Source organism: Bos indicus x Bos taurus, chromosome 26 (genome assembly GCF_003369695.1).
Source record: "Bos indicus x Bos taurus breed Angus x Brahman F1 hybrid chromosome 26, Bos_hybrid_MaternalHap_v2.0, whole genome shotgun sequence".
Lineage (NCBI taxonomy): Eukaryota > Metazoa > Chordata > Mammalia > Artiodactyla > Bovidae > Bos > Bos indicus x Bos taurus.
The window spans coordinates 51,133,839-51,156,880 of record NC_040101.1 but is presented as its reverse complement, the minus strand read 5'-3'; the positions used below and the strand labels follow the sequence as shown (position 1 = coordinate 51,156,880).

The following is a 23,042-nucleotide window of genomic DNA, read 5'->3' as shown; positions in this document are numbered from 1 at the left end:
TTCATGCCCAGAGTGATCTGAATCCTTCTGTTCCATGGGAACTAGATCCTGCCACTAAGGGTTTGCATGCTGCAACTGAAGATCCTGCATGCTGCAAGGAAGACTGAAGATCCCACATGCCACAACTAAGACCCAGCAGGGCCAAGTAAAAACATACATAAGTATTTGAAGTCAACAACAGAAGTAGTCATAACAGCTCAGTGTATTGAGTGCTTACTCTCAAACACCTCACTAAAGGCTTTACCTATTGACATTCCCTACATAGTTAAACCATGTCGTATCAGCCCTAAGATACAGATGTTACAATGGCTTCCAATTTACAGAAAAGGAAACTGAGGCACAGCATGCCAACCTTCAGCCCATCTTGTCCCCTCACTTTGTGAGGAACCTCATGCCACACAGTTCAGCCTGAGGACTCCAGAGTTTATGAGCAGTGCTTGTTAACTTCTGGGAGGGCTGTGGAGAGGGTGAAAAATACTTCTTGATCTGGACTTTGGAAGGGGACTCTTGACTCCCTTGCTCACAACATTCATATGAGTCATAGCTATCTTATTATTTTGCTGTAGCACAGGGTATAGCCAATTCTTACCCTAGTGTCTTCTTGGATCTCCCAGTCACTGAAGAAAGTTGCCAGCTGCTGCCCTTGTGAACACTTTGAAAACTGGAAAAGGCTAGAAAATATCCTTCTGTTCTCTTGAGTGTCTGGAAAGATGGCATTTTGGAAATTGACTTCATGAAGCAATAGGTTATAGTTCTCATCCATCCTAATGGAAAAAAAGGAGGCAAGAGGTGTAGACTGGACACCCATGGGATGCACCATCTTGAATCAAGAGTCAACAGAAGATTGTGACAGTGTTGCCAGTTATACAACATCTTTTTTATTTTTTAAGTAGAATTTAATTACAATGTTGTGCTAACTTCTGCTGTAAAGTGACTCAGTTATACATATAAATACATTTTTTAATATCTTTTCCATTATGGTTTATCCCAGGAGATTGGATATGGTTCCCTGTGCTAAGGTAGGACCTTGTTGTTTATTCCAAATGTAACAGTTTGCATCTGCTAACCCCAAACACCCAGTCCATCCATCTCCCTCCCTCCATTCCCCTTGGCAACCACAAGTTTATTCTCTGTATCCATGAGTCTGTTTCTGTTTTGTAAATAGGTTCATTCGTGCCATATTTTACATTCCACATATAAGTGATATGATATGGTATTTATTCTTCTCTTTGTGACTTACTCCGCTTAGTGTAATTATCTCTAGTTCCATCCATGTTGCTGCAAATGGCATTCTTTCTTTCTTGTTATGGTTGAGTAATATTCATATATACATACCACATTTTCTTTAATCATTCAACTATAAAGGGACATTTAGGTGGTTTCCATATCTTGGCTGTTGGGAATCGTGCTGCTATGAATATGGGGGTGCATGTATGTTCCTGAATTACAGTTTTGTCCAGGGATATGCCCACGAGGGGGACTGCTGGATCATATGGTGGTCCTATGAATTTTCTGAGGATCCCCCATACTGTTTTCCATAGTGGCTACCCCAACTTACATTCCCACCAACAGTGTAGGAGGGTTCCCTTTTCTCCACACTCTCTCCAACATTTGCTATTTGTTCTGCTTTTGATGATAGCCATTCTGCCTGATAGGAGATGGTACCTGGCTGCAGCTTTGATTTGCATTTCTCTAAGAATGAGTGATGCTGAGTATATTTTTATGTGTCTACTGGCCATCTGCATGTCTTCTTTGGAGAAATGTCTATTAAGGTTTTCTGCCCATTTTTTGATTGGGTTTTTGTTGTTGTTTTTGTTGAATTGTATGGTCTGTATATTTGAAATTAAGCCCTGGTCTATTGCACCATTTGCAAATATTTTCTCCCATTCTTTAGGTTGTCTTTTTTTTTTTTTTTTTTTACTGTGCAGAAGCTTGTGAGTTTGATCAGGTCCCCTTTGTTCATATTTGGTTTTATTTCTATTACCTTGGGAGACTGACCTAAGAAAACAAAGGTCCAATTTATGTCAGAGAACATTGTGCCCATGCTCTCTTCTAGGAGTTTTATGGTGTCATGTCTTATGTTTAAGTCTTTAAACCATTGTGAGATATTTTTGTGCAGTGTGAGGGCATATTCTAACTTCACTGATTTACATGCAGCTTCCAATTACACATCTACATGGCTCACATTAGAGGAGTCACTCTCTCTGATTGTTTCTCTACTTTACACTGCACGTGTCTATCCTTAAGTTTTTCAAAACACGTGAATTGGGGGATGGGTGCGGGTGAACATTTGTGTATCTCCCAAGCTGCTTTCCTTCTCCTAGTGGAGTGCTTCTTGTTTCCTGGGCAAAGGAAAGCCAATTGCAATGACTCAAGATTCAAGTCCTATCACTGCTACGTATCTCCTGTTTGACGCACAACAAATTTCTTAAATTCACTAAGCTTAAATGTACAATCTATAAAATGAAGATGACAACAGCATCCTTATTTGTTTAATGTTGGTGTAAGGAGTGCACTTTTTTTTAAAGTAAGTAAAGTATTTGGCAGAGTAAGCACAGTATAAAAAGCATTTTTACAGAACCCTGCATAAAGTACCTGTTGGCAAGATAGAGAAGTCCAGAGAAGGAAAAGGAGAGATGGAAGCTGCACTCCAGCCCAAAGTAGGCATTCTCAACAGGGAGTCTCCACTGCCACTTTCCCCTGTGACACTGACCAGAATCTGTTCTCCTCTCTGAGGGGCCCAGAATAACAGAGGAATGATTTGTATGTGGTTGTTAACACACATCAGGGCAACACAGCCCTGTGAAATAGAAATCTTGTCAGACTACCATTTGACTCTGTATCTCTGCCCTAATGTTTTATAAATATGTCAGAGAAAAAGAGGAAAGAGTTGGTTGACCACCAGAGAGCCAGTGTAAAAAACTGTATTTCATTATAAAATCAGAAAAGAAAATAATGCCTTCTTAAGTACTGTGGCTCTTTTTACTTTGGAAAATAAAGTTTTATTGTTGAATAGTTTTAGAGCTGGTTTCCCTAAATAAAGACATGTAAAAATCTAAGTTTCTCCATATCAAGAAGGTACTATCTCATTCCTTGCCAGTTTTATTTAGAAACTGTACTTCTCCAGTATTTTTTTTTAATTCAACTAAATCTGGCTAATGGAGAAGGCAATGGCACCCCACTCCAGTACTCTTGCCTGGAAAATCTCAAGGACAGAGGAGCCAGGTAAGCTGCAGTCGATGGGGTCGCTAAGAGTCAGACATGACTGAGCGACTTCACTTTCACTTTTCACTTTCATGGACTGGAGAAGGAAATGGCAACCAACTCCAGTGTTCTTGCCTGGAGAATCCCAGGGACAGGGCAGCCTGTTGGGCTACCATCTATGGGGTCGTACAGAGTCGGACACGACTGCAGCGACTTAGCAGCAGCAGCAGCAGCAATCTGGCTAAACCACCCAAGCCAACACAAAGCACACCATGTATTCTAAACTTAGATATTCTGGCTTTAATATGGAAAACATGTGTTACAGCGAGCTTATGGACGCCCCTCTGTGGAACCTTCTGTCTTCTTTCTCAGTGATGTGAAATCTCAAGAGCTAAAAGTTAGTCTGTAGACCAAGGTCATGGCCATTCCAAATATCCTTAATGCTATGCCACATACTGAGAAGATGAGACTTATTGTCCAATCACTATCTGTTAGATTCCATTTTGAGGTTCCTCTGTATCAGCCTCCTCCTCCAACTGGAGAGAACCAATGCATTAGGGTTCCACCTGCTGTTTTGTATTGCAAACTTCAGTTGAGCCCATAACCTGAACCCTTATCTACATGCATTTCGTCGTGACCACACGACAAACTTTCATGGAACTTCACAAGATTCCAGGGTCTCCCAACAGACAAGGCCTGGTCTAATTCACCTCTCTGTTCTTCAAAGCCCTGTGAGCACTTTCCCAATCCCTTAATATCCCTGCCCCCAGGCCCTTCCTCTATAAACTTTTGCTATTTGGAAGAGCCTGGCATTGAGGTCTGCTGGCAGCTGATATGAGCGAATCTGAGTGAAACAAGAGGACAACTGGGCTGCATTCCACACCAGTCCCATCTTGGCATTTAAGCAGGTGTGCAGGATTGAGTAACTACACGTTCCTCATCTAACCTGCACCAGGTGTTCTGCATCAGTTCCTAGGCTTTAATCTCAACCAACCTTGTTTGGCACATTATGAAGGTGAGGCTCTTGAGGTTCTTGACAAGGTCAGTAACTTGCTCAAAATGACAGGAAGAACGGAGCCAGAATTCCAACAACCATCTGATTCCAAAGGTGTTTGGATTGGTTTTGACCACTGTCCATCCCAAACAATTCCCACAGCATCCACTTTAAAATATAGCTTTCCTTCTCTATAAGGATTCCACCTCAATTAGTGTTCCACTTTCTTATCTCAAACTCCAGGAGACGCCATTGCCTGAACTCTTATCCACAGGCATCTCATCTGCACCACAGGCCAACTTGCATGGAACTCAACAAGAGAGGGCTTCTTCATATTGCCCTTCATATGCCTCAGAGCACTGTGACCAGGGCCTTCTTCCCCCATTACCCCCCACATAAACCTCTGCTATTGGAAATAGGCTGTTTGTTGCTGGAAACCACCTTGAGCTTTGGCCTGAAACACTCTTTCCTGGTCAAGCAAGGGAGCCATCCCTGTTTTTCCAACAGTGTTAGCCAGAGGCACCCAAGATCTCTGTAGACTCAATGTGAGGAGCACCAAAGAGCACAAAATGGGAAGGAGACAAGGGGAGACCAGGGCATCACTTAACATCGCACAGACAGGATTCTGGAGGAGTTCCTGAGCCTGCTGGGGATAAAGGTACCTCTGCTGGCCATGCCAAGTGGCCGAAGGGATGGTATGGGCGAGATGTGGCAGGCTCACCTGAGGAAGAAGAAAGAGGAGTAATCCTGGACCACGGTGTGGGAGTCACAGGAGAAGTAGCCCAGGCCGGTGAGGTTGAGCCTGGAGCCCCCCGGGCACCTCGAGCATGCTGCCCCACGCCTGGTCGCACAGCATCTTGATCTCAGCTGAGTAGAAGAGCCCCGCGTCGCTGGCCTCATTCTACCAGGGCAGGTCGTTGTACAAGCCGTGCCGCTCCTCCTGCAGCGCCAGCACCTTGGCTTACACGATAATCTCGGTCAGTTCCGCTAGGCAGCCCTCGCTCAGGTGTCTCCACTCGGAGGGCAGCTGGCAGCCGCGTGAGGCCTCCAGCCCGCCCGCCAGGCAGAGCGCGGGGAGCAGCAGCGGGCGCAGCATGCCGGCGGCGAGGGCGGGCGGGTGGCGGAAGCCGCCGGATGGGCGCCGCGCCCTAGGCGCGCTATCTGGGGCGCTTGGCAAGGGTCGGGGAGAGGGGGAGCCCCGCGGCGGCAGCGAGAGCGTCGGGGAACCCGAAGTGCCTGGCCCCACCAGCGGGAGGCGCAGCCCGGGGCGCTCAGCTCCGCGCACCGCTGCGGAACCTCAGCGTGCTGCTCCCTCCTCCGCCGGGATCCCCCTGCGGGGCCAAGCTTGGGAGGCTTTTAAAAGGGCAAGCGGAGGACCGGAGACCACAGCCTCCTGCCAGCCCCCCCCACCCCCAATCCGTGGCTGGGGCTTGGGCGGCAGCGGGAGGGGCGGAGGCAGGAAGCTGTCCAGGGGCGCCCGGTGCTGGGGAGACAGCGCAATCGGCGCTGGACCGGGAGCCCCCGGGCCGAACTCGGTGTTTGGGCCAGCGCGGAGGTCCGCAGCGGAAAAGTCAGTGTGAGGAGAGGCGGCCCAGCCCTCTTCTGGCGCCCTGCGCACCGACCAGGTGGAAGCTTTGCCAGCACAAAGCTTGCTCCAGACATGGCCTTCTTAGAATGATTGCCATCAATTGCCATGAGTACTCACCATACGTTTGTGCATTTTCTGAGTAGTTCATTTACACTGTAATGACACAGAAATCTAACTTTACCGTCGCAGAGTTTACCTTGGAAATTCTGTGTGATCTAATAAACTTTTCTGAATCTCTCTCTCCCTTTCCGTCTCTTATGTTTTAACCATGCTCTTAGGAAAGCCTTCAACATCTGAAAAGCCAAAGCCACATTGCTTTGTTTTTCCTACAGCTACATGGTCTCATGATTAACCTAATTCCTACGTTCAGGTTCTGAACACCCTACACCTGAGAAATAGATTCAGAAGTTCCAAAGAGCTTTTCACAAGTCAATGAGTGACTCTGAAGAGACCTAAACTCCACAGCTAAATCTTTATTTCTAAATTAGGCAGTTCCTTTTATCTCCCAATTGCCTTAATTATTCTTCATTTAGTAAGAAAAAAAAAGATTATTTATAAGTATAAATATTTTGTATAGTCAAAACATCATATATATGAAATAGCATGGATATAATATACATATCATCTTGCATATGTCATACATATTATATTTACAATAAGTTGATACACAAAACTGCTGTAAAATGGAAGGCTTTTGTTCTGCAAGTATCTTATTAACCAGGCTTTCTGCAAGTTTAAGTCTTAGAACTCAGCCAAAGTCTTTTCTGACTGAAAGGAATAGTTCTTAGAGAATTCGGAAAGGAAAGGTAAGGAGAAAAGTGGGGATTGGGGAAGAGAGAAAATCCCAAGGCCTCACATCCTGTGATAACCAAATCTTCCTGTGATCCCCAAGTCTTCAGTTAGGACAATTAAATTAATGCATGCTTCTTGTGATAGGGCAGGAATCCAGCTGGCGTGAGGCAGGGACTTAGGAGGAAGAGGCCATGAGCAGCATGGTCTCAGGGAACCAGAAGACCCTGGGAAGGCTTTGAGAGTGCCTTGAAGTGAAATGGCCAGGACTCCAGCCAGTGTGGCCCAGCTTCTGAGGGAATGAAGGCTAAAGATCCATAAGGTCACACCAATCCAGAATCCAACTGGTGACTCAGTGGATAGATGTGTGCTTAACTGCTCAGTCATGTCCTACTCTTTGTGACCCCGGGGACTGTAGCCTCCCAGGTGCCTCTGTTCATGGGATTCTCCAGGCAAGAGTACTGGAGTGGGTTGCCATGCCCTCCTCCAGGGGATCTTCCCAACCAAGAGATCGAACCCAGATTTCCCACATTGCAGACAGATTCTTTACCATCTGAGCCACCAGGGAAGCAGTGACTCAATGGACCAAATTCTTATTCCTATAAAATCATCTGTGTTGAAAGAGGAAAGAAGTAAGATTAAGAGCTCCCCACGGACAATAACTAACCTCTACATAGCTGGAAGTCAGCCTGGAGCCTCGATTAATTCTGTAGAAAACAGTTATATTGAGGGAAGCAAGTGGACAGTAGTCCTGATGGTATATGACTCCTCCTGATAACCCCACCACCACCATGGGAGATGGTAGAGTTAAGCTTTTCCCACAAGGAGAAATGGCATTTGAGGATGGCATCAGGCATCCTATGTTAGGACTGCCCGTTTGTCTCTCCTTCAATATATGAGTTAAAATGTTTCATAATGTCTTAGTCTGTTCAGGGTGCCATGGCAAAATACCACAGCCTGAGGGGCTTAAACAACAGACATTTACTTCCCACAGTGCTGGAGGCTGGAAGTCCAAGATCAGAGTGTCAATGGGATTGGTTCCAGGCTAGTAAATGGCCACCTTTCCTCTGTGTCCCCACATGGCCTGTCTTCTTTGTACATGTAGAGAGACAGAAATGTCTGGCCCTTCTAAGGACACCAGGCCTATCAGATTAGACCGCACTCTTGTGATCTCATTAAACCTTAATCACTTCCATAAAGGTGCTATCTCCAAATACATTCTCATTGGGGGTTAAAACTTGGACAGAAGAATTCAGGGCAGAGAGGAGGGGATGTGAACAAGGGACAGAATTCAATCCATAACAGTCATTTAGCAGGTGTTCTACAGGTTTGTAGAGAAAGAGGGGATATAAAATGGTTTATATTTCTGTCACGCTAACTTAGAGCAAGCATTGCCAAATTATAATATTAACAATAACAACTGCTAACATTTATTCACTGCTTACTATGTGCCAAGCACTATTGTAACATATTGCCTATGTTAACGTAATGAATGCTCCAAACACTCAAAATGGGGACTGCTATCATCCTCAGTTTAGAGACAGGGGACTTAGGTATGGAGAGATTAAGTGACTTACCCAGGATCACATAGCCAGAAAGGAACTGAGCCAGGATTCAAACACCAGCATCAGATCTCAGAGTTCATGTTCTTAACTACAGCATTAGAATATGGACAAAACAAGCAATGTTTTAAAGGCACACATGGGCCCTTTATCAAGAAACAAGTAGAGGGGACTTCCCTGGTGGTCTGTGGCTAAGACTCCATGCTCCAAATTCAGGGAACCCAGGTTCAATCTCTGATCCAGGAACTAGATCCCACATGTTACAACTACAACCCGGTGCAGCTAAATAAATAAATGAATATTTAAAAAGAAGCTGAGTTTATAAATAGTAATATCCTTCACAGAATCACCAGTGATGGCTAAATGAGGGAGTAACCAGACTAATATTAATTTTGTTTTCACCAGCAGCCCTGCTCTATTTTAAGTTGTTTATTTTAAGTTAGTGCTGTAACTTATGCAAACAAAAGAATAAGGAAGTTTTTTTTTTTTTTTTTTAATTGTATCTAGTGCTTCAGAGGGCTGGAAAAAGTTTTTCTGTTTCCATAGACCTTAAGACCCTGATTATTCTTTCCATTTAGATGAACAAATAAGTAAAAATCAGTATGCACAGCTGATGTCTCTCTTGTTTTATAAACTGGACAGAATCAAAACTCTTTAGTACTACCCAGAATGCCTTTTCCGGATGCAGGGGCCTGTGAGGGTTGCCCTTCTACTGGATTCTTCACAGACACATCAGTCATGTTTTTGTTCTCTAGAAGGTCTTGAAAAGTGCCTCCCTGATTGGAGTTGTTCACCTGGAGCCCTGGACATATGTGAGCATCCCCTGGTGAGCAGCTCCCCTTTGGGGACCAAGATCTCCAAAGAAGCAGAGCTCAAGGAAGCCAGGATGGGAAGCAAAAATTCTACAACTGTGTTGTGGGGTCAGTAGTGAAACAAGCCACTTCCACCCCTTGATTACAAGACCCATATGTTCTGGCTGTGGGGGGAAGATGGCACCATTATGCTTCAAATATACACTATATCCTTCACAGCATATGAAGGTACAATACCCTTTACAACTGCACCCCACCCTTTCAGGATGTTGACTCCCATCTGACACACTTGAGTTTTCATTAGCTGTCACACTGTCTCAGTAAGCTTTCAAAATTTGCCCATTTGTTTCTGGGGGATGACGTCCTCAGTAAAACCAGTTAATTCCATGGCCAAGGGCACATTGCTGTATTCCCTTTGCCATCAAAGAAGAGATGCTATGAAAATCACTGATCAGAAGCAATGCTACAGGAAGTACCACGATGCTTGAAAATAGGTTCTGTGGACAGAGTTCCTGGAAGAAGCACTGTGGGTCAGGAAAGGCAGATCTACACCTAGAATGTATTTACTCCAGTGAGGACAAGTCTCTGCTCCCTCCAAGATGGAAGAGGTTCAGTGTAGTCACTTCAGTCATTTGAGTCACTCAGTTTTGACTGACTCTTTGCAACCTCATGGACTGCAGCACGCCAGGCTTCCCTGTTCATCACCAATTCCCAGAGCTTGCTCAAACTCATGTCCATTGAGTCAGTGATGCCATCCAAACATCTCATCCTCTGTCATCCCCTTTTCCTCCTGCCTTCAATCCTTCCCAGCATCAGGGTCTTTACAAATGAGTCAGTTCTTCACATCAGGTGGCCAAAGTATTGGAGCTTCAGGATCATTTCTTCCAGTGAATATTCAGGACTGATTTCCTTTAGGATTGACTGGTTTGATCTCTTTGCAATCTAAGGGACTCTCAAGGGTCTTCTGCAACACCATAGTTCAAAAGCATCAATTCTTTGGTTCTTAGCCTTCTTTATGGTCCAACTCTCACATCCATACATGACTACTGGAAAAACCAAAGCTTTGACTAGAGGGACCTTTATCAGCCAAGTAATGTATCTGCTTTTTAATAGGCTGTCTAGGTTCATCATAGCTTTTCTTCCAAGGAGCAAGCATCTTTTAATTTCATGGCTGCAGTCACCATCTGCAGTGATTTTGGAGCCCCCAAAAATAAAGTCTCTCACTGTTTCCATTGTTTCTGCATCTATTTGCCATGAAGTGATGGGACTGGATGCCATGATCTTCGTTTTTTGAATGTTGAGTTTTAAGCCTTTTCAGCTTTTTTTACTCTCCTCTTTCACTTTCATCAAGAGGCTATTTAGTTCCTCTTCACCTTCTACCATAAGGGTGGTGTCATCTGCATATCTGAGGTTATTGATATTTCCCCTGGCAATCTTGATTCCAGCTTGTGCTTCATCCAGGCCATCATTTCACATGGTGTGCTCTGCATATAATCTCAATAAGCAGGGTGACAGTATATAGCCTTGATGTACTCCTTTCCCAATTGGGAACCAGTCCATTGTTCCATGTCTGGTTCCAACTATTGCATCTTTTCCGCATAGAGATTTCTCAGGAGACAGGTTAGGTGGTCTGCTATTCCCATCTCTTTAAGAATTGTCCACAGTTTGTTGTGATTCACAAAGTCAAAGGCTTTAGTGGAGTCAATGAAGCAGAAGTAGATATTTTTCTGGAATTCTCTTGCTCTTTCTATAAGCCAATAGATGTTGGTAATTTTATCTCTGGATTCTCTGCCTTTTCTAAATCCAACTTGAACATCTGGAAGTTCATGGTTCACATACTGTTGAAGTCTGGCTTGGAGAATTTTGAGCATTACTTTGTTAACAAGTGAAATGAGTGCAGCTGTGTGGTAATTTGAGCATTCTTTGGCATTGCCTTTATTTGGGATTGGAATGAAAACAGACTTTTTCCAGTCCTGTGGCCACTGCTGAGTTATCCAAATTTGCTGGCATATTGAGTGCAGCACTTTCATAACATCATTTTTTAGGATTTGAAGTAGCTCAACAGGAATTCCATCACCTCCACTAGCATTGTTCGTAGTGATGCTTCCTAAGGCCCACTTGACTTCACATTCCAGGATGTTTGGCTCTTGTTGAGTGGTTACACCATCATGGTTATCTGGATCATGAAAATCTTTTTTGTATAGTTCGTCTGTGTAGTCTTGCCCCCTCTTCTTAATATCTTCTGCTTCTGTTAGATTCATGCCATTTCTTCCCTTTGTTATGCCCATCTTTGCATGAAATGTTCTTTTGATACCTCTAATTTTCTTGAAGAGACCTCTAGGCTTTCCTTTTCTATTGTTTTCCTCTATTTCTTGGCATTTATCACTTAGGAAGGCTTTCTTATTTCTACTTGCTATTCTTTAGAACTCTGCATTCAGATGGATATATCTTTCCTTTTCTCTTTTTCCTTTTGCTTCTCTTCATTTCTTGGCTATTTGTAAGGCCTCCTCAGACAACCATTTTTCCTTTTTGTATTTTTTTTTTTTCTTGAGGATGGTTTTTTATTGCTGCCTCCTGTACAGTGTTATCAGAGAAGGCGATGGCACCCCACTCCAGTACTCTTGCCTGGAAAATCCCATGGATGGAGGAGCCTGGTGGGCTGCAGTCCATGGGGTCACTAGGAGTTGGACACAACTGAGTGACTTCCCTTTCCCTTTTCACTTTCATGCATTGGAGAAGGAAATGGCAACCCACTTCAGTGTTCTTGCCTGGAGAATCCCAAGGACGGCAGAGCCTGGTGGGCTGCCCTCTATGGGGTCGCACAGAGTTGGACATGACTGAAGTGACTTAGCAGCAGCAGTACAGTGTTATGAAGCTCCATGCATAATTCTTCAGGCACTCTGCCTGTCAGATCTAATCCCTTGAATCTGTTCGTCACTTCCACTGCATAATCATAAGGGATTTGAATTAGGTCATACTTGAATGGTCTAGTGGTTTCCCTACTTTCTTCAATTTAAGTCTGAAGTTTGCAATAAAGAGTTCATAATCTGAGCCAAAAATAGCTCCTGGGACCATAATAAGGCATTGGTATAGGTCCTGACTACTGACAGAGTAAGCCCTCAGCCTTGGGGTTAGTGAGGCTGACCTTAGTAAGATAAGTTCAGAAACACAAAGTGAGCAAATACTGGTGGGAAAATGGTACCAACCAACTTGCTCAACACCAGGCAAACACCAAGTTTAACCACAAAACTTCAGTTTGTAAATAACATATCTGTAAAGTGCAATGAAGTGAAGCATAATGAAAAAATATATGCCTATATTCTAAGTATATATAAATATATGTATGTCCTGATATATATTATATATCAGATCAGATCAGCCGCTCAGTTGTGTCCGACTCTGTGACCCCATGAATCGCAGCATGCCAGGCCTCCCTGTCCATCACAAACTCCCGGAGTTCACTGAGACTCACGTCCATCGAGTCAGCGATGCCATCCAGCCATCTCATCCTATGCTGTCCCCTTTTCCTCCTGCCCCCAATCCCTCCCAGCATCAGAGTCTTTTCCAATGAGTCAACTCTTTGCATGAGGTGGCCAAAGTACTGGAGTTTCAGCTTTAGCATCATTCCTTCCAAAGAAATCCCAGGGCTGATCTCCTTCAGAATGGACTTGTTGGATCTCCTTGCAGTCCAAGGGACTCTCAAGAGTCTTCTCCAACACCACAGTTCAAAAGCATCAATTCTTTAGTGCTCAGCCTTCTTCACAGTCCAACTCTCATATCCATACATGACCACAGGAAAAACCATAGCCTTGACTAAACGAACCTTTGTTGGCAAAGTAATGTCTCTGCTTTTGAATATGCTATCTAGTTTGGTCATAACTTTCCTTCCAAGGAGTAAGCATCTTTCAATTTCATGGCTGCAGTAACCATCTGCAGTGACTTTGGAGCCCCCCAAAATAAAGTCTGACACTGTTTCCACTGTTTCCCCATCTATTTCCCATGAAGTGATGGGACTGGATGCCGTGATCTTCGTTTTCTGAATGTTGAGCTTTAAGTCAACTTTTTCACTCTCCACTTTCACTTTCATCAAGAGGCTTTTGAGTTCCTCTTCACTTTCTGCCATAAGGGTGGTGTCATCTGCATATCTCAGGTTATTGATATTTCTTCCGGCAATCTTGATTCCAGTTTGTGTTTCTTCCAGCCCAGCGTTTCTCATGATGTACTCTGCATATAAGTTAAATAAGCAGGGTGACAATATACAGCCTTGACAAACTCCTTTTCCTATTTGGAACCAGTCTGTTGTTCCATGTCCAGTTCTAACTGTCGCTTCCTGACCTGCATACAAATTTCTCGAGAGGCAGATCAGGTGGTCTGGTATTCCCATCTCTTGAAGAATTTTCCACAGTTTATTGTGATCCACACAGCCAAAGGCTTTGGCATAGTCAATAAAGCAGAAATAGATGTTTTTCTGGAACTCTCTTGCTTTTTCTATGATCCAGCGGATGTTGGCAATTTGATCTCTGGTTCCTCTGCCTTTTCTAAAACCAGCTTGAACATCAGGAAGTTCACGGTTCACATAATGGTGAAGCCTGGCTTGGAGAATTTTGATCATCACTTTACTAGTGTGTGAGATGAGTGCGATTGTGCAGTAGTTTGAACATTCTTTGGAATTGCCTTTCTTTGGGATTGGAATGAAAACTGACCTTTTCCATATACATATCATATTGGTGATATTATATATATATATATATATATATATATATATATATATATATGTTTTTCTGACAATGCCTGACTAGCACACTGTCCAATCAAACCCCTTCACCTGTTGTTTTAATATTGTACATGTGAAACAGGGCTGACCAGAGACATGTGGAAAGGTTAAGCAGAGATCAACAACTTAAAAGACATTCTTTCCATTATATCATATTTTCCAGTTGTATGGTGCCTTTCTTGGAGGTTCTCAATGTGCTATGCAAATATTAAATTAGTCTTCCTTCTGTCCCCTTGGGAGGCAGGAAACCAGTATTATTTCACAGAAAAAGAAGCTGAGTCCCAAGGGTTAAATGCCTTGCCACGGTCACATAACTACAGGCAGTTAGGGGTGCTGGGAATGGGGCTTGGGGTTAAGAATCCTTGCCTGGGGTACCTTGGCTCCCAAACAGTGCCTTCCTTAAAGATAACTCTGTGTTCAAACTCTGTGGGAATCTTGTCCTATAACAGGGAAGTTATGGGACTGCTGATATGCCACATACATTGTCCTTCCCTTGCCTGCTCATACAGAGTTCAGAAGGCAGGTTTAGGACATGAAGGCATTGTCTATAATAGCTTCAATCCATCCAATCTGGGGACCAATATTTAGCCTAAACAACCCTTCCAGTGTGAATCCATGATAATTCTATCAGGAGAAGATAGAAACAAGAGAGATGGACTCTTGATAGACATCTCACTCTATAGGTTTCCATGTCTACATTTCAGAAAAAGAAGGAGCTAAGAGTGGAGTTGACAAGCACCTGGCCGGAATTCATCACTCTGTTAGGTGTTAAACACTGCACTCACATTTTTTCCTCAATCTGTCACAGTGAAGACTTGGCCAGACCCCTTTTCACAGTTGGCAAAACAGAAACAGGGAGACTAGTTGATTTTTCCAGAAGCTGAGCTGAGGGTCTAAAAATTCCTGTTGCAATTTTAAGTCTATCAAACTAAATCCCCACCATCCTCTTGTGTAAGTTTCTAGATGCCAAATGGAGGTGGTTAGGCATAGATTGGGCATCTTGACACTGTTGTCAATCACATGTACTTTTCAGCAAATAACTTGCAACATTTTCCTTTCAACTGCCATGTGTCAGGCACTATTCTAGGCTGTGGGGATACAGAAGTGAATAAAACAGAGCACCCTCCTTTTGGGGGGAATATCCACCAAAAAAGTCAAATTGGTGCCATCAACAGGTTGGGGAGAGAAAGGCTTGCCTTAGAAGACACAGCCTTTACCTGGGGAAGAATGGCTTGAGAACCTTGTTCAATGTCCTTGGAAACACCTTCGCTTAAATAAAGTCCATGGAACTGACCACGGTTAAAATTTAGCATGGTGGGGCTCAGATGAGTCTCTAAGGAACCAAGTTTCCCTTTATATTTCAGAGCATAACCAACCCTCAGACTGAGAGCAAGGTGGGTTTCATTGACATCAATATCACACTGTTCCCTTTCACATCAGTGTCCTTGGAAGCAAATGGAAATAAGCCACAGTTGAGAAGTAGAGAGAGGGCATCTGTGTGATTATTCTAATGCTGTTCTGACTCACCCTGAGATATTATCAATAAGTTGTTCTTTCCCACAGGATATGAAGTCTCCAAGGGAGGTAGTCTCCATGGCAGGCTGAATGGGACACAGTTCTTAAAAGGGAAGAGCCCTCCTTCTAAGGAGAAGACCCACAGCTGGGTCCACTCTCTAGACTGTGAATTCACACACTGTGTATCCTGGACCAATTCTCACCTCCGAGCACTTGCCTGAGTCCTCAGCTCTTCAGTACCTGTCCTGAGAATGTATGAAGCTGACTGAATAGCAGACATGGGAAATTTCATTAAGACCCAAGCATACACACCACTGTGTGTTTTCAATTTGCTGGTTTGATGTTTTGGTAGCTGCATAAAAGAGCTACAATCCTGTTGGAAAGCTTTCTGAGAAACAGGCTCTTATTCTGGAGGAAGGATCTCACAGGATTTTTGGCTTGATGGGACACTGTGATGACTGTTGAGAAATGAATAGAAAAGTTGGAAGCAGTTCAGGAATTCTTATGTGTACTATGAAAGCATTGGAATAACAGGGTTAATAAATATAAATGAAACATAAATAACACTAGATTGCGGCCTCTTTTCTGGAATCAGGAAAAAGTCCAACAGGTTCATTTATAGCAAAACCCCAAAGGCATCACAGTTAGAGTGTTTTTTCCCCTGATTTTTTTTTTCAGTTGCCTTCGGCACCTATTAACCTTTCTATCTGTGCTCTCATTGCAAAGGCATAATGTGGTCAGTATTTCAGCAACTTCTACCTCTAAGATAAAGTACATTGCAGAAGAATATCTGTTTTTCCCCAAATTTTCCATTACTGACTTTTTTCCATTTAAAAATTCTATGACTTACTGCCAGTGACTCTTAAAAATAAGCTTTCTAAATTTGCATTAATAATATGAACATTACATGTAATGACAAGCAGTGAGCAGGCACTTAATAATTGTTAAATGAATGGATTAATATATATGTTCTGTATCTATAAATGTACAACCTCAGCTGAAAGTTTATCCAACACTGAAACAATTTATTCAGTTTAAATGTCATCTTTTCATGTATTAAATTTGTGTGTTCAAATTAAAAAAAATGTGGGCTTTGGGAGTAAATTATAACTATAGTATAATATAGCTATACATGTTCTACTCTTTATTTACAAACAGGAGTGCTTTGTGGAAATACCTAAGCTTAACACTCAGCAAGAGAAGCAGGTATCTCTTCTGGAATAACTCTTTTAAAGAAATCCACTTGACGTACAATACGTTCCTTTGGATCTCTCTCCTCTTCCCAATCTCAGCTTAATCTGACACAAATCTCTAGATCTTCACTCCAGAGCTTCTCGTTCCACTTCAGTCCTTTCCTGGAGTCAATTCCCTCCTATTTTTAATAACAGACTTTGGGGGAAATGGGCTTTTAAAAACTCTTACAGATTTCTTTTAGCAATAACTTCTGAACTTCCACTTGGAGGAGAGTTCATTCCTGTAACCAGCTTCTATCACAGTTGCTAAAGCAATGCTGCCCAGAAGTGTGGCTTCCTTTGCTCAGTTCTCTTATATCCTCTCCAAAGGGGAAACGTGAGAGGGAAATATAGAGGGATCTGCCCTTTGAGTCAGAGAAGGCAATGGCATTCCACTCCAGTACTCTTGCCTGAAAAATCCCGTGGACGGAAGAGCCTGATAGGCTGCAGTCCATGGGTCGCTCAGAGTCGGACACGACTGAAGTGACTTAGCAGTAGCAGTAGCAGCCCTCTGAGTACAATACCTACCTCCTTTCACTATTTTCTGACCAACCAGCCTCCCATCACCTAATGGATGGATTCTCTCCAGTATGACGGACACTCTAGAGACAGGAGATTCTTTACTCCTTTTTTCCTGCTTTACTACTTCTTTACCCACTCCTTCCTCTATCTTCCCACAAGAGATGAAGATGTACTGGTTGTATTGCCCAGCACCCAGGACATGTCTCAGGTCACACTTGCCAGGAGCAGGCTCATAGTGCCTTGGAGGATTCCATGGATGGGGAGAGCTTTCATGCCAGTGTCCTTTTGTACACTGTGCAGAAAGTCTCTTCACAGAGCATTCATTTCTTTTCTCCAACTCTTCCACACTTTACACTGGCATGCTCAGTGGGCCAGACTTCTCTCTAGTTCTCTCGCACCCCAAAGTTACATCTGAGTGGGTTGCACCAATATTTAGATTCAGGGTGCAAAACATAAGCTCCTCTTAGACAGTGAGCCTGAATCACATACTTCGACTCAGCTTCTACCGGAACGTTAAGCCCTGTATGGTCCTAGGGCCTGTTCAGTTATAAATTGAGTGGTACCAGAGTGCCTCTCATTATATGAGAATCCAATGTCTGGGTTGTGTAAAAGAAGCACAACTTCTTAAAGAAAAATTATTCATTAATAAACTGACTACTTATAAAATTAACGTCTAACTGAAGACCCATTCTTCAAGACATTAGTATCCATCCTACCAACATTATAGCAGATAATAAATTCAAGGACAGTAAAAGTGAAAAGAAATTGTAAATATTGCAAAAGGTGCAGGATTTCATGTAGTTGATGAAAGAAATATCATAGAACTGCTTGAAATATGTCAAGCCAATAATAAATGAGAATATACACAGCTTGTGAAGGTGGTGGTTTAATCACTAAGTCATGTCTGACTCTTGCAACCCCATGGACTGTAGTCTGCCAGGCTCCTCTGTCCATGAGATTCTCCAAGCAATAATACTGGAGTGGGTCACCATTTCCTTCTCCAGGATATCTTCCTGACCCAGGGATCAGACCTGGATCTCCTGCATTGTAGGCAGATCCTTTACCAACTGAGCATACAAGGGAAGCCCTTATATACAACCTGACCAGTTAACAATTTAAGAAGAGAAAATAAAGATGTTGACAAAAATACAAAGTCATGTGGGTAAAAATGAACATTTTGAATATTTTTGCAAAAGTAGCCCTTTTCTGACTATATGGCAAAAGTCAAACGTGAAGTCAAAAATATTTTATTCTACCATTATACAAGTGCATCTAAAAACCATTAGTGACCTGTTTGGCTGATCTATTGCTGCATAAGAAACCACCCATATATTTAAAGACTTAATAACAATGTAACATTTCTCCCCATTCCTCTGGATGATTGGTAGTTCTTCTTTACATGGTACCTTTAAGATTCTTAGAAGTTTTCTTGTTTAGCTGAGAGGATCACTGAGATACTCTTTAAATCTTGCTCATGTTTTCACAGAGACGTTGACCCTGAGGTCATGTTTTACTAACAGAACTGTGGATTTCATCTTCAAACCAAGGCCATTTTTCACTTTGAGAAATTTTTCCTTGGAGAGATGAAAGCAATTTTATTATCAAACCCACAAGGTCTAGTGCCTTTTCAGTTCTTCTAAATTTGCTCAAAATCTAAACATTTCCTTCTTTAGCTCAAGTAGCTCCTCCTGGACTTTACCACAGGTGTCTAAAAGGAGGCAGATGACACTTTCAACATCCTGTCCAGGAAAATCCTTAGCCAGACCGCAAGTTCATGAGGTGCCTCTTCTAGTTCCCATATTTCCACCAGCATAGTTCTGGTAACTGTTCTGTGGCTATAGAACTCAAGTTATCTTTCCTGCAGCTTCCAGTAAGATAGCCTCCACTGTGTTTCAGCCTGCACCAAACAGACTCTTTGTCATTCCTCCAAACTTGTCCACTCTTCCACCAGACACAAAATCAATGCCACCTGTGGTGGCAGGACTCCACATGGTTCTGTTTTAGCTATCAACTGCTGCAGAACACATCACTTCAAATCTAATGGCTTCCCACAATTTCTTATTCCTTCTTACAGCTCTGGGGGTTGACCAAAATGTTACTAGGCTTCAGGGTTACTAGGCTTCAAGAATGTTGCTGGCTTTGAGTTGGATATCTAGAAGATCTAAAATGGACTCATACAGATGGATGGAAATCAGTACTGGCTGCAGGCTGGGAGCCCAGCTGGGAGTTGGCTTAAGGCCTCCATTCTCCTCCAAGTGGGCTTCTCCACATGGCTGCTTATGCTTCTTCACAGCATGGCAGATGGATTCCAAGAAAATAGAGCCCAATGTACAAGGACTTACCAGGCTTTCAGTTGCATCACTCTTGCTAACGCTCCACTGGTCAATGCTCATCTGGACATGGCCACATTTTTGACCAGGACCCCTCTGCTTTACAATCAGCATGTGAGGGGATGCCTGGGGGTACAAGTGTAAAGCAAACCAGAATACTGAAGTGGGTAGCCTTTCCCTTCTCCAGGGGATCTTCCCAACCCAGGGATTGAACCCAGGTCTCCCGCATTGCAGGCCGATTATTTATTTATTTATTGCAGGCCACAAGGGAAGCCCACAGTGTATATGAACCCTCTGCCACGGACTTTATTATTTAACCATTGCAGCACTACAAGGTAAATATTATTAGCCTCATTTATTGATGATGAACTAAAGCAATAGTTTAGAGAGGTTATATTAACTTGCTTAAGTTCTCAGGGTCGTACTGCTAGTAAATGCTGGAGCCAGCATTTAAACTTTCTATTCTATCTTCTCAATGAGTGATGGAAACCAAGGTTAATATTCCTCTTAGGGAGATACCATGATTCTGCAGTGGAATGCTGACCACATTTTTGACCAGGACCCCTCTGCTTTACAAGAGGACTTCCCTGGTGGCTCAGACGGTAAAGCATCTGTCTACAATGTGAAAGACACAGGTTCAATCCCTGGGTTGGGAAGATCCACTGGAGAAGGAAATGGCAATCCACTCCAGTACTATTGCCTGGAAAATCACATGGACAGAGGAGCCTGGTAGGCTACAGTCCGTGGGCTCCCAAAGAGTCGGACATGACTGAGTGACTTCCCTTTCACTTTCCCCTGCTTTACAAAGGCCAGGTCAACATAAGACATGGCGTCTCAGCATTGATAGTCAATGGAATATCTCAGAACAGAATTGGGAACACATGTGACCCAGACATCCAAACAACCTCACTGGGATTTCTAATTTATTTGTCAACTTTTCTCTAATTCAGAGTTCCTAGAGTACTCCCAGATGACAGAGCAGTACCAAAACTTAAGAGATTTAGTGGATTATGCTACTTCACCCACCAAAAAAAAAAAAAAAAAGGTATTGGAGCCAACTTGTGGACTTCTGCTAGTTTCTTAGACTACTACATAACTGGTCTGAGATGGAGTCCTAGGAGGAAAAATTGATGCAAAAACACAAACACAGCAAATACAAGAACAGTAAAGTGTAAAGGTTACTGTCTCTTTTTCTGACAATCAAATCTACCAAAACCAGGTTTCTGCCTCTTTATTAATGAGGTTACTTCAGACGTTGCTTGACTATAAATGCCACAATGACAGGAAGTATGGTGTCTCAGTCCCTGCTACATCGCTGCACACTGAAAAGTCGTGGCCACACTGTGAGCACTCAACCCAGTGAATGGGTCATTGTGCGATCTAATCATGCATGGAATTTCCTGCTGATTTAGAGTAACCTGTTCTAAATAAGGTGTGTGGTGTGTGAGCCAGGATGAGAGTGGAGGCTTGTAAGCCTCTCCCCTGGGCTCCTGCTGTGGGCTCTGACACCACAGCCCCCACTGGGGATGCACTTTTAAGTCTCAAACTTATGGAAATTTTTGTGACATGAGGAAAGCTGCTTTGATACTGCCTGAGGAACTAGTTTCATTCTGTACATTTGAGTTACAAACAAGAAACTGAAGGAAATCTCTGTAACATGCAGTTCTGGGATTATTTCAGGATGCCCAAGTAGAGCACACCATGGCTCTCTCTATTTCTGGGGTGGCAATCTTACATGTGGGGACTTTACTAGGTGGAAGTGGCCTCTGCAAGCTTCAGTGCTTTTTGCTCTGTTTTGCTCCAGCATGTCTTACATTAATTTTCTACTAGATTCCTGAAAGTCAGATAAAGAAACTTGCACCTTTGGCATGACACTATGATGGGTTTTATAGCACAGCAGCTAAACAATAGATATTAGTCACCCCCCCCCCAATAAACAGAGAGAGAGAGAGAGAGAGAGAAAATGCTAAATGCTAAGTCGCTTCAGTCGTGTCCGACTCTGTGCGACCCCAGAGACGGCAGCCCACCAGGCTCCCCCGTCCCTGGGATTCTCCAGGCAAGAACACTGGAGTGGGTTGCCATTTCCTTCTCCAATGCATGAAAGTGAAAAGTGAAAGTGAAGTCGCTCAGTCGTGTCTGACTCTTAGCGACCCCATGGATTGCAGCCTTCCGTCCATGGGATTTTCCAAGCAAGAGTACTGGAGTGGGGTGCCATTGCCTTCTCTGAAAGAAAATGAATATCACCAAAGCTTAACAGATGGAGCAAAAGAAGTTCTCAGAGGAAAGTTTATAACAATAAATGTGTACATTAAGAAAAAAGAATGCTCTCAGATAAGCAACCTAATAAGGAACCAGAAAAAGAAGAACATACCAAGCCCAAAATTAATATAAGGAAAAGAACAGAATGGAAATAAATGAAATAGAAACTAAAAAAATTAACATAAGATCAACGAAACTAATAGGCTCTGTTTTTTAAAAATATGAACAAATCTTTAGCTAGACTCATCAAGATAAAGAAAAGACTGAAATAAAATTCTAAATGAAGGAGAAGACATTACAAATGATAGGATACAAGAACAAAGGATTGTTAGAGACTTCGATGAACAATTATATACCAAAAAAAATCGGATAACCTAGCAGATACAGACAAATTCCTCTGTGTTCTCATATATCCAAAAGCTCCTCAAATACCTAAAACTCTTTCTTACTGTAGGCTTCTTTGAGACACTATGTAAGGTTATTATTATGTGACTTAGGTCTCTTTTACATTTTTTTCACATTAGAACATTCCTGTTCCTTTCCCATGTCATTGAGTAGCTTGAAAAACTAGGCTCAGAATCCTGAAGGACTTGCCACACTCTGAATAAGTTATGAAGCCATTTCTTAAGCTGTGAACCACCTCCTGGCCAGCTAGGATTTCCAGAGGTGTATCGTTTGATATTGTGGACAATCTGCATTGTCTCACTTAATGAAACGGGTATGTGTATCATCTGTGCCCACACCACCCTACTCATCCCCTGAATCCACTTAGAACCCCAAGCAATAGCTTTCCTCTCTAGGAGGTCCCTAACAGTTTTCCAAGGAGAGCTGAAAAGGAGAGTCATGTTTCCACAATCCAGAGAAATAGAAGCCTAAGGCTGTGTAGGCACTCTGCTGGGAAAGAACACAAGTTGATTGTCTCAGGAAAACAAACAGCCAACACTATCTGTGTTCTGGAAGAGGAAGCTTCTATCACAAACACATGTAGAGGACTTGCCGAGATTCAGTAGCAGAGCTGCCACATCTCTTCTTGGAAGGCAGGCAGCAAGCAGCAGCTTGCTGGATTTGCAGGCAGCTCAGGTGGATTTCATGTGAACCCAAGTTGCTCCTTTCCTTGTACTTACACGCTGCCTACATCAGCAGGTTAGAAACAATAATATGGATGAAGCACCTGCAGCTCGGAGCACCTCAGAGCCAGCACCTTGCTCTGGATGCTAAGGCTCCTGGGAAGAGGGATTGATGAGCTGGCCAGGGGGCCTCTTCTACACACCAGCCCAGCAGCACTGGCAGCTCGTCCTGGCCACATCTTGCATGGCTGCTTCAAGGTTCTGAACTTCAAGGCAAGGCCTTCTGAGTTCTCACTCCCTTGGGCTAATTTCAGGATCCAGTTTTCTCCCAATAATCCAGGGGAGCATGATAGGAACCCCTGGAGGAATCAGAAATAAAAAACTCTAAGATACT

The 23,042-nt window shown here is 43.2% G+C and overlaps 1 pseudogene; it reads right to left on the bottom strand.

The window, feature by feature from the left end:
• Window positions 1-372: 372 nt before the first annotated feature.
• LOC113884423 lies at window positions 373-5,294 on the bottom strand (annotated as a pseudogene).
• Between the last annotated feature and the right edge of the window lie 17,748 nt (window positions 5,295-23,042).